The following is a 10810-nucleotide window of genomic DNA, read 5'->3' on the forward strand; positions in this document are numbered from 1 at the left end:
TTCATCATTCATCTGTTGGTACATACCCAGGCTGATTTTATTTCCCAGCTCTTGCAAGTAGAGTAAGAAACAAAATGAAACCAACAAATAAAAAAAAAACAAGAAAACAAAAACAAAAAAGAGCACTCTAGAAATAGAACTGTCATATGGTCCAGCAGTACCTTCCCTGGGTGTATACATAAAAGACTCTATACCATAGTGTTTAAAACGTTTTATTAGGTTGATTTATGTGTTTGAATATTTATTTCTGCATGTTTGTATGTGTCCCATGTGCTTGCCTGGGGCCTGTGGAGGTCAGAAGAGGGCATCAGGTTCTGCGGAACTGGAGTTACAGATAGTTGTGAGCTGTCATGTGGGTGCTGGGAACCAAATCTGGGTCCTCTGCAAGAGCAACAAGTGCTCTTAGCCAATAAGACATAAAACCAGCCCCAAACAGAACTCTTTGTGAAGAATACATTTATTTCATAAAAAGTTTTTGTTTTGATAGTTTTGTCCCCTCTAGATGAGACATTTGACGGGATACCTAGGCACGTATCTCTGACAATGGTCTTTTGAGCAGTGATGAGGTGAGCTCTCAATTTTGCCGTTATCTAGTTGTGTAGTAACCGAGAAAGTGCTTTCCCTTGTTGGTTTTGTTTATTCAGTATTTTTCAAGTAGAGGGTTGGATTATAGAAGTGCTTAAGTCATTCATGTTGGGTCAGGTCTTAGACATTAGGCATAGCACCAAATCACAGGAGGGCTGGGCTCCTATATCAGGTTTTTTTTTTTTTTTTTTTTTTTTTTTTTTTGTGATTTGATTAAACACCACGACAAACAGTTAACTTGAGGAAAAAAGAGTTTATTCTGGCTTTAGTGTTCCTTAATGATGAAGTCCACAATGGTGGGGAAAGCATGACGTGGCAGAAGGAACAGGAAGCTGAGAGACCACATTTCATCTACACACAGAAAATACAGAGATACACAGAGAGAGAAAGAGAGAGAGAGAGAGAGAGAGAGACAGAGAGACAGAGAGACAGAGAGACAGAGAGACACAGACAGAGACAGAGAGCAGTTATAAACTCTTAAAACCTCTCCCACTGAAATATTTCCTCCAGAAAGTTTCCATTTCTTAAAGGTTCCCTAACTCCCCCTAATAGCATCACCAACTGAAGATCAAGTGGTCAAAGGCACGAGCCTATGGGGAACACTTCTTATTCCAACTACCACAGCTCCCAAACCAGGTACTGTGTGACATGAGTGTCATTTTGGCCTGTCATGCAGCTGATGGCTCCTTTGCTTCCCCTCTTACCCCAGCCAGGTATTTTGGAAGCCTCCACTGCTTTGATTGCATATTTTCCCTCTTCCAGCTCACAGGTCTATGCTTTGATGGTAAGCCAGTTGAAGCTGACCTTGGCTGATATACACTGACTTAGGAAAGTATGAGGTCATGTGAGGGCTGTGTCCTGTCCCTTCTTTTGCACTTTGATTGACCTACTGTGTGGTGTCATTTCAGAGCACTAGAAATGTGGGGTTTAGTGTGAACCATCAAGTCTCGGATATTTTTTTACTTATAAAATATGGAAAATTATCTGTATACTGCCCATTACAATGAATGGTTACTTGAGTCAAATAGAAATGTTGATGGAGAGGTGTTTTGTAAGAAGTAAGGTGTCCTGTAGATGTAAGGGATTATTGTTACTAATATACAGAGTAACCTGGGCTGAAGCAGCTAGAATTTTAACTTGTAGCTGCTGTAACTGAAGGTGGATGCCAGAGGCAACTTTGGCTTTGCTCTTTATGCAGCCAAAGGGAGTAATTCATTAGCTTCGATTACAAGGCATATATACATAGCACCTGGGTGTGTGGTCAAAGGTGCATAGTTATTTGGTCACCAGGATTTGTGGGAAATGCCTGGAGGACATGGCTGGGGCTCTGTGGGTGGTGATAATAAACTTCCTCTGGAAGCAAGAGGGGCTTAGGTCTAATGTTAATACATGTTAGAGACCCTGTTGAATGCATAAGAAGAGAAGTTAGCTTAAGTTTTCCTTCCCAGGTCCTGGGATGAGACCACCCCATCCTTGTAAACCTGCTCGAATTCCTGATGGCATGCCTTATGCATCTGATGGCTCTACCATGCCATGATAGGTTTTTTTTTTTTTTTCTTGCCTGCTATAATTGGCTGTGAATTCCTTCAGGGTAGAAGCTGAGTTTTTATTATCTCTTAATTTTGTAGTCCCTGAGGTCTGTGCATGAAAGAGTGTGTGTTCAAAAGCCATTGGTGAACTGGAACAAAGAAATAAAAGAAAAATATCTAACACAGGCAATTCCTAAGACACAGGTCCAGATTTTGGAGCCTTGCATTCCTCGTGTCCAACTAGCAGATGGTGGCTATTGACTAGATGTGTCTAAGCAACGTACTTCACAGGAGAAGGCAAACCAGAGAGGACTTCTGACTGAAGGACAACAATATGTGCATTATAGTTCAGAAGATGGAGAGGGTGACACCAAGGGAATGGTAGAGGAAATGATAGAATAGAAATTTCCAGTAAGATCACAGTTTCTATAAGTTCCAATACTTCAAAATGCTTAATTTTGTGTTCTGGATTATTGGCATTGTTGGACATTGAATTCCAGGCTTTGTACACAGGAGTCAAGTGCTTTACCACTGGGCTCCATCCTCAATCATGAGGGGGTGATCTTTACTGCCTAGTCAGAGTCATTATGCAAACCCAAACCGGGTATAAAGGGTGTGACTGAAGCCATGCAGCAGGTTAAAAGGAGGGTAGACAGCCAACGCTAGCAACTCTACTTCTTTGTCCTTTATCACAGTAAGCACTCCTCACTTTTCTATCAGCACCTTCCACTGCCTCCAGTGCAGCCCCACTGGGTGAGCCTCAGACACAAGTAGTCCTTATACATTGGGTGTGTTTGAAGGAACTTGCAGTAATATAAAATGAAAGGAGAAAATGCACTCCTTAACAGAGTTTGAAATGGAGAGATTTATTCTGTAGCTGCTACTTCATTGACAAACAAATGGAATCCATTGCTTACAGTGCAGACCCCAAGAGTAGTAAAGATGAAAGATCCCCCTCCCCCATTCCTGTGACATGAACAAGCACAGTGGGGTCAGGGGAACAGAATTGATTCTGCCAATTGTTGCTAAATTTTTGAAGCTTTTGTGGAGAGATTTGGAAAAAAAATGCATATATATATGACTTTTTCTTTATTCCAGTCTTTTCTAAATTTAAAGAAAAATCAAATCCACATGCTTTGGGATAACATTTATTTAACTGATAGGACAGCATGATATGAGACATACTTCCTGTCCAAGAGCCAGCTTTAATATTCTAAGTGGATATTCATTTTTAATATACTATTTTTAATTTCTTTTCAGAATGTATATATAGTGTATTTTGACTATATTCATCACCAACTTCTCCTGAAATCCCCCATATCCTTCTCCCAAATTCTTTTTGGCTTTTTTGAAAAGAAAACAGAATCCAATTAGTGTTGCCCATAAGCACACTGACATACATCTATCTTTTCGGGCATGCATAACCTCCTGATGAAAACTGACAAACTCTCTCCTAGTTGCCATTAGCTGCCAATGGTGCCTAAGCTGAGGATGGAGCCCCATGGTCTCCTCCCGCAGCCATGCTGGAATGTTGACAGGGGTGGTCTTGTGCAGGCATCCACGGCTGTTATGACTTCATGTGCTCAGTGATCCTGTTACATCCACAAGACACTGATTTTCATCTCCCTCCCACCAAGCTCTGGTTCTCACATTCTTTATGTTCTCTCTCCTATGATGTTCCTTGAGCCTGGGATATGGGAGTTGAGATATAGATGTCCCATTTAGGGCTCCACACTCACTAATTTTCTGCACTTTGACTAGTTTTGGGTCTCTGAATTACACACTGTCTACTGCAAAAAGATGGCCTATGAAATAACAGGTTTGAGTAAGATCTTTTCAGCAAGCACCATTAGTGTTGCTTATCCCCTCATTATCTCCTCCTCTGCCCTACCTTATCACCCTCCATCATCAATATCCCCCCTTTTTCCCTCATAAAACTTTTGTTTTACTCTCCTTAATGCCCTTAAAATGTTTCTTTTACTCCCAAATACTCACTTTTTAATTCTAGGAACTGAATCAGGTCTTCTTGCCTGTGTGAAATAATGGTTAATACTGATAATCAACTTTAAAGAGAATTGGAATCGCCTGTAGGATGTTATCTTGTTTAAGTTAATTGAATTAGGGCATTGCCTACTGTGGGCGTCACCATTCCCTGGGCTGGGATACTAGATTGAATAAAAAGGAGAAAGCATGTTGAGACCAAGCATTCATCTAACTCTACCTCCTGACTAGATTCAATGTGATCATCTATGTCAAGTTCCTGCTGCCATAACTTCTCCATCTAGATGGATTGTACCATCAAACTACGAGCCGAAATACAGTCTTCCTTCCTTAAGTTTATTTACTTTTTTTTTTTTTTAAATAGGATATTTTATTGCAGCAGCAAAAAAAGTAACTAAGGTGCCATTGAGCCATTTCCCCAGGTCCACACTGGCTTCCTATTTATGTTTACTACAGCTAACAGCTAATATTTATGGCAACCTTCCCATGTCAGGAGGCATTACAAATTTGCTTATATCATCTCAGCATGACAGTTCTGTATGGTAGATAATTTTATCTCTTCTTTTTAGTAGATGTTGTGGCTAAAGTTTCTCTAACACAAAAGTAGTAAGTGATAAGCCAGAAATCAAAGATCTCCAGTGTTGACCAATCTTGAATATTAGACAATGAGCAAATGCCCCTCTGTCCTGGCTGAGGATGATATGCAGGGCCACAGATGCCCAGGAACTCTCCAGTTGAGCCAGGAAATATGATTTACTAAGTAACAAATAAACACCCATGTGTAGTATAGACTCACTTTATTCTTAAACCTTAAATGTTTCTAATTTGTCCCTCCAGAAAGCATCACATTAACTAAGGGATAAAAGCATAGCTCAGTGCTCACTGGGATTTGATGCTTTTATAGATGGTACAGGTTCAAATCACAGCACTTACATAGTAGCTCATGACTCCAGGACCAAGGATCTGATGTTCTCTTCTGACTTTTGCAGACACCAGGCATGTACATGTGGTGCATTTACATACATGCAGACCAGATACTTAGACACATAAAATAAAAATAAATAAATCATTTAAAAACTCACATCAGCTTATTGCTCATGCATGTCTAATGCTGTTTCCACCCAAGTGAATTTGCTGTTCTCTAGTTAATTGCTGACATCTTTGCAAGACCATAACATTGTGGGGTCAGGAAAACCATTATTGTACTTTGTGTGGTAGCAAAACTAAAACCAAGCCAATAAAAGTAACATTCAGCCTGACATGAATGAATGAATGAATGAATGAATGAATGAATGAATTCTCATGATGTAGCCCACTATGCTCCTGTTGAAAATAATGTGGAAAGTTTGTTCATTGTTGGGTTTCTTAAAAATATACAAGAAGGAATTTTAACTGTGGGATTAGAAGGTAGTGAGGAGGGCTATGGGAGCATGTTTCTCCTCCCATCTCCCTAGACGCATATACTATCCATCCTCTGCCACTTTATTCCAGCCTTGGGATTTAGTTGTGTTTTACACACACCCGACTCCTGTCTCAGGACTTCTCTGCATGTTTCCTCTTCTCAGTATGCATCACTAATTTCTAGAAATTCTAGAAAAATTTCCAAAGTTCAACTCCAGCCTGCCTTCTTCCGAGGGGCAGTGGCATTTGTCATCATGTCTGTGTAATTATTGGTTTAATGATGTTAGATGCTGCCAGAGATGCTTCCAGACAGCTAGAGCCTTCTTTCTTGTTATCCTTATGATTGTGTCCCCGTGTCAAATGTAGTAATTTGTGTGTGCGGTGTGAATGGATTTGTTAATTCAACAAGGATTGTGAGTGCCAGGTGTTGTGAAACTGGAAAGTCAACTGCCTTCAAGAAATTGGTAGTCTGCTGGAAGACAGAGCAGAGGATCTGAGAAGATGACTGAGCTAAGAGAAGGACCTTGGAGAGGATGATGGGGATCCAGGTAGGAGGCACCTGATAGCATCTGGGAGGGGGGTCAGGAAAGATCCAGGGTTCTGGAGAACTAGAATGATGCCAAGTGGAGAGGGGTTCAGTTCAGTGGAAGGGAAAGCCAGGTGGATGGAGCATATGGAATGTAGCTGGTGGCATAGTGTAAATACACGTAGAAATTACAGGACCATAAGTTTATAGTAGCCTCAGGGTGGAAGAGAAGAGGGCTGATGGGAAGGTAGCAACTCTGCAAACATCCCCTCCTTAAGGGCACACATTCTAGGAGATCTATAACATTCCCGAGACTCCCCATGCATCTTTCCCTTAGCCATATATGGAGTAGTGATCTGATGGTACCCATGTTCCTGCCTCCTGACCCCTTATACTAAAGCTGGAGGCATTCAATTCCCCCCTGTGTTGTTTTAATAAAATTGCAAATCAGAAGTTGGTCTGTGGTGATATGAAAAGCACTCAGCAAACACGAAAGCAATCAAGTTAAGACAGTGGGTGACAGCTCAGAATTTCCTATGCATTAAAAGTTAATTTAAGGCTTCTATACAAACCTCCCCAAAGATCCCCACAATAAATTCTCATCCTCTCGTCCATAGCCACTCCTATTTTGCTATCCAAAACTTTCCTGGACTTCAAAGTCTCCCTGAGCCCCAGAGGTGCTCTCTGGCCATTATCAGAACAGCCAGTGTGGGAACAGGCAGATTTAGAGTCCCGCCTCTCCCATTTCACAATGAGACTGCCTGTCAACTTGGGTCACTGTCCCCTACATGAAGACACATTTTAAAAACACTCCAAGCCAATGACTTTGGACATTCTGGTCTCTTGTTAATATAGAGTAATAAATTTTTAAAGTCAGCAATGACAAATAACCCTTTGCAAGTTATTAATACTTTATGAAGCAGGCATCCAACTCTTGGTCTGGCTTTCCTTTGCTCCCCCTCCTGTTCTCTCTCTCTCTCTCTCCCTCCCTCCCCTCCCCCGTCCTCTACTTACTCCGTCTTTTCTCAGACCCCACAGCTCTGTATTTTGTTCTGATGATTCAAATCTTGTTCCCAGTCAAGGTTTGCCCATTTACTTTGCTTTTGAATTTCCCAGTGAGAACTGGGAGTTGCAACCGTTTTGATGCAACAGTTGTGGCTTTGCTTCAAGGATTTCTTTTATCATGGAGTCAGTTTAAACTTATTATTTAAATTTTTCTCTTTCTTTGGCCCAGTTTTCTTGTTTCTCTTTGAAACTTGTGTCTATAGATATTTCATACCACAACCTCTATTTAGTAGCTTCTGTCTCTTCTTTCTTTTCATTTCTCCTTCCTCTCTGGTGTCAATTTTTCTCCTTGGTAAGCTTTTGAACTGTAGGGAGAAAACAAAACATTTCTGCCAATCTGTTGGAATCCCTACCAGACACCTATCACTAGAAATAATCAGTGCGTCCAAGAAGGCTCTTCAGTGTAGCATGGCTTTTTAAAAACTCAAACACACAATCCAAAACTCTTCCCAGAAGCATTTACCAGTTTCCCGTGTAGAGAAGTAGTCAGTGGCAGCACGTAACTAGTTTCCGCAGCTGACATGTTATTTACTCGTTGGCTGTCTTTTGTCTGAGTTCAGTGTAAGTGTAAGGTCTGTCTATGTAAGCTGCCTGTCTGCCAGTCTCCCCTTCTGAGACTTGCATCCTCCAGGGTCTAGCACTTGCTCTTTTAAGCAGGGCGTCACTAGCACTTTGCTCCAGTTTCTTATCTCTGTGTGTTTTACAGCCTTCCAGGAGAAAGGAGCCTGCCTGCTTTGACATCCCTCAAGGCAGGGCGGACAGGAGCTCCAAATGCCTAACAGATGTCTTGCTGAACCTCGGGATGATTCCATGACTGATTTGGAGCTCTAGGGAGGGTGACTTTTGCCAGGTTTCCTTTCACACTTGCAATGAGGAAATGGATGGAGCATCAGTGAAGAGGGCAGGACAATAACAATAAACAGATCCCGTTTAAAAGCAAGGCAGTAATAACAAAAACAATATCTGGTCTCCTTGACAGTCCTCTCCTTCCTGCTCCAGGTTGCAAATCACTTTCTGTTTCCTTCTCTCCTAGCTCACACACATGCAGAGAGATAAAGGAGCTGAAGACGTGGCCAATGTGAATTATTGTCCTAGGAATTATTTGGATAAGAGACAGGTCTAAAGAAAGTCAGCGTCATTGCGGAGGAAGTTTTCAAGAGATGGGTGGGTGTGTTAGGCCTGGGATCTGCAAAGGAAGGACAACTTCATTTTTTATTCCATTCTAATCACGAGCTCTTGCAGCTTCAAACTCACATCCTGATTGCAGCGGATGCCAAGGGCATATTTTCTGTGTTCAAAGCAGAATCCATCACCTTTTCCCCCTCCTTCCCAACCTATAGTCGCTCATCTAATCCATTACCATGTACATTTCCTCTCTCTCTCTCTCTCTCTCTCTCTCTCTCTCTCTCAACTTCCTTACTCTTGATACTTTTAGGCATCTTCCAAAGCTTGGTGTTATGAAAATAAAAAAAACTAGCTACCCCAACCATCCCATTTCTATTGAGAGTTGCATTAGGGATACAGAGAGCACTAGGAAATGGTGCTGTCTGCTACAAGAGGGAGGCAGTAGTACAAGCAGACACAGAGAAAAGAGATAAGTGGGGGTTCAAGGCTCTGTTGTTATGGATAAAATTAGAGAAACAAGGCTGGAGCTTATCTGCAAAAGGTTTTTAGAGGAAGAGTGCAATTGGAACTGAACTTGCCAAAGATGGACATTAAAGTATGCAGTGTGAGAAACTGGGGCATTTAACAAAACAGTGAGGAATTCTTAGTCAAAGTATAGAGGCTCTAGGGGATGTATGCTTGAGGGAGTTAGTGGGAAGATATATAGGTAGCATTCCTTGTTCTACAGGAGAGAGGGGCCTGATGATAGAGTTTTAACCAGGGGGTAATACAAGCAGGTCTCCACAATGTGTAATGACTTGTGGAAAGGCAGGAGGACAAGGAGCCTGCCGGTCTCCAAAGGGAGCCCCTGGCATAAGATCCTAGGAAGAACATGCCTCAGGAAGAGTGTCAGATAGAATTGAGCAGGAGTAGGGAGCAAGTAGTTGTGATATAGTGACTGATGAAAAAAAAAAGCATATTAATGATGGGTCACTGACCTGCTAAACATGGAAACAAAGACCATAAGGCTGTCAGTGGTGGTCCATGGCTTACCAAATGAAATCCAATATGTTCTGTGTGATATGTGACACCATGAGGCTTTGGGTACATTAGGGCTGTAGTGGATAAAGCACATACTATACAAGGACTTTAATCTGTATTCCTAGCACCCATGTAGACACTTAGCAGGTGCAGCTTTCTACCTCGAACCTTAGCGTTCAGGAGGAGACAGGGGATGCCTAGCACAAGCTGGACTTTGTGAACATGTGGGGACCTGAGCTTGATGCTGGGTGTTTTCTTCCATCACCCACCACTTTATTTTTGGAGGTAAGGTCTCTACTTGAATTTGTATGGGATATCATCAGAGATTTTTTTTTTTGTCATTCACAGTCTTTCCTCCATTCTCACATACCGTATATGGAATCTTGTACACAACTATTACGCAGTAAAGCTTTTTTTCAAGCCAAAGTTTTCCACTTCCTCTCAGTTTCTCTATTTTCATGAAGTAAAATGGAGAATTAAGACTATTTAGGCAAACAATTTAAATGAAAGTATCTACTTTGGCTAGGATATAGGGCCACTGCTAAGTAAAATCTCATGATAATATTAACTTAAATAAGATTTACTAATTGAGTAAAGGAAAACACATATAAAATTTTATACCCCAAAATGTCATATCTATCAATAAATTGTGGTTGTGTTTGGCACATCTCAAAGAGACCAGCAGATTGTAAAGATATATTGATAAGATTCTATAAGCTTATATCCTGCTATTAATTTTTATACCAATTTTTATTGGTTTTAATAGGAATTATGATTTTTAAAAGAAGAATATAACTCCATAAAACTTTTAAGTGGATTTGGTTTTAGGTTCTATCATTAGGTATGTGGGTACAAGTGGAGAAAATTTCCCTTGGACATATTTATAGAACATATGTATTTATTCACTGAGTAAAAAGACTATGAATGTGAAGCACAACATAGAGGCTTGCATCATTCCTCAAAGCGATTACCATTTAGGGAATTTATGTGATAATTGTCTTTGATTGATGAGGAGTATATATTTTTTTTTAAATCTTGTTAAAGAATTGTTCTTTATCTACACAGTCCTTAACGATTGGTTATCATTGCAGTGGCCAATTTACAAGAGGTGAGGCACACTGTGTGAGCACCTTCCAAGTGCAGTTGAATTTCACTTCTTCCCAATAGCTTGCTTAGCCATCAGGCAAATCTGTGTCTCCTGATTCTGTATTGCATCCAGGAACTGATACTAATATCAGCTCTATTTTATAATTAATAGTCTTTTTTTTTTTTTTTGGTTTTTCTGAAACAGGGTTTCTCTGTGCAGCCCTGGCTGTCCTGGAACTCACTCTGTAGATCAGGCTGGTCTAGAACTCAGAAATTCACCTGCCTCTGCCTCCCAAGTGTTGGAATTAAAGGCATGAGTCACCACGCCCGGCTATAGTTAATAGTTTTATCTGTTCTCCTAGATGGCACATTCCTTTAAAGATACAAAAACTTATCTTGGTACAGTACTGAATGTGTGTCAGATCAAGGAAAGGGAGAGGAGAGAAGGGAGGGAGAGAGAGGGGAGGGAGAG

Source organism: Mus caroli, chromosome 12 (genome assembly GCF_900094665.2).
Source record: "Mus caroli chromosome 12, CAROLI_EIJ_v1.1, whole genome shotgun sequence".
NCBI classification, from domain to species: Eukaryota; Metazoa; Chordata; class Mammalia; order Rodentia; family Muridae; genus Mus; species Mus caroli.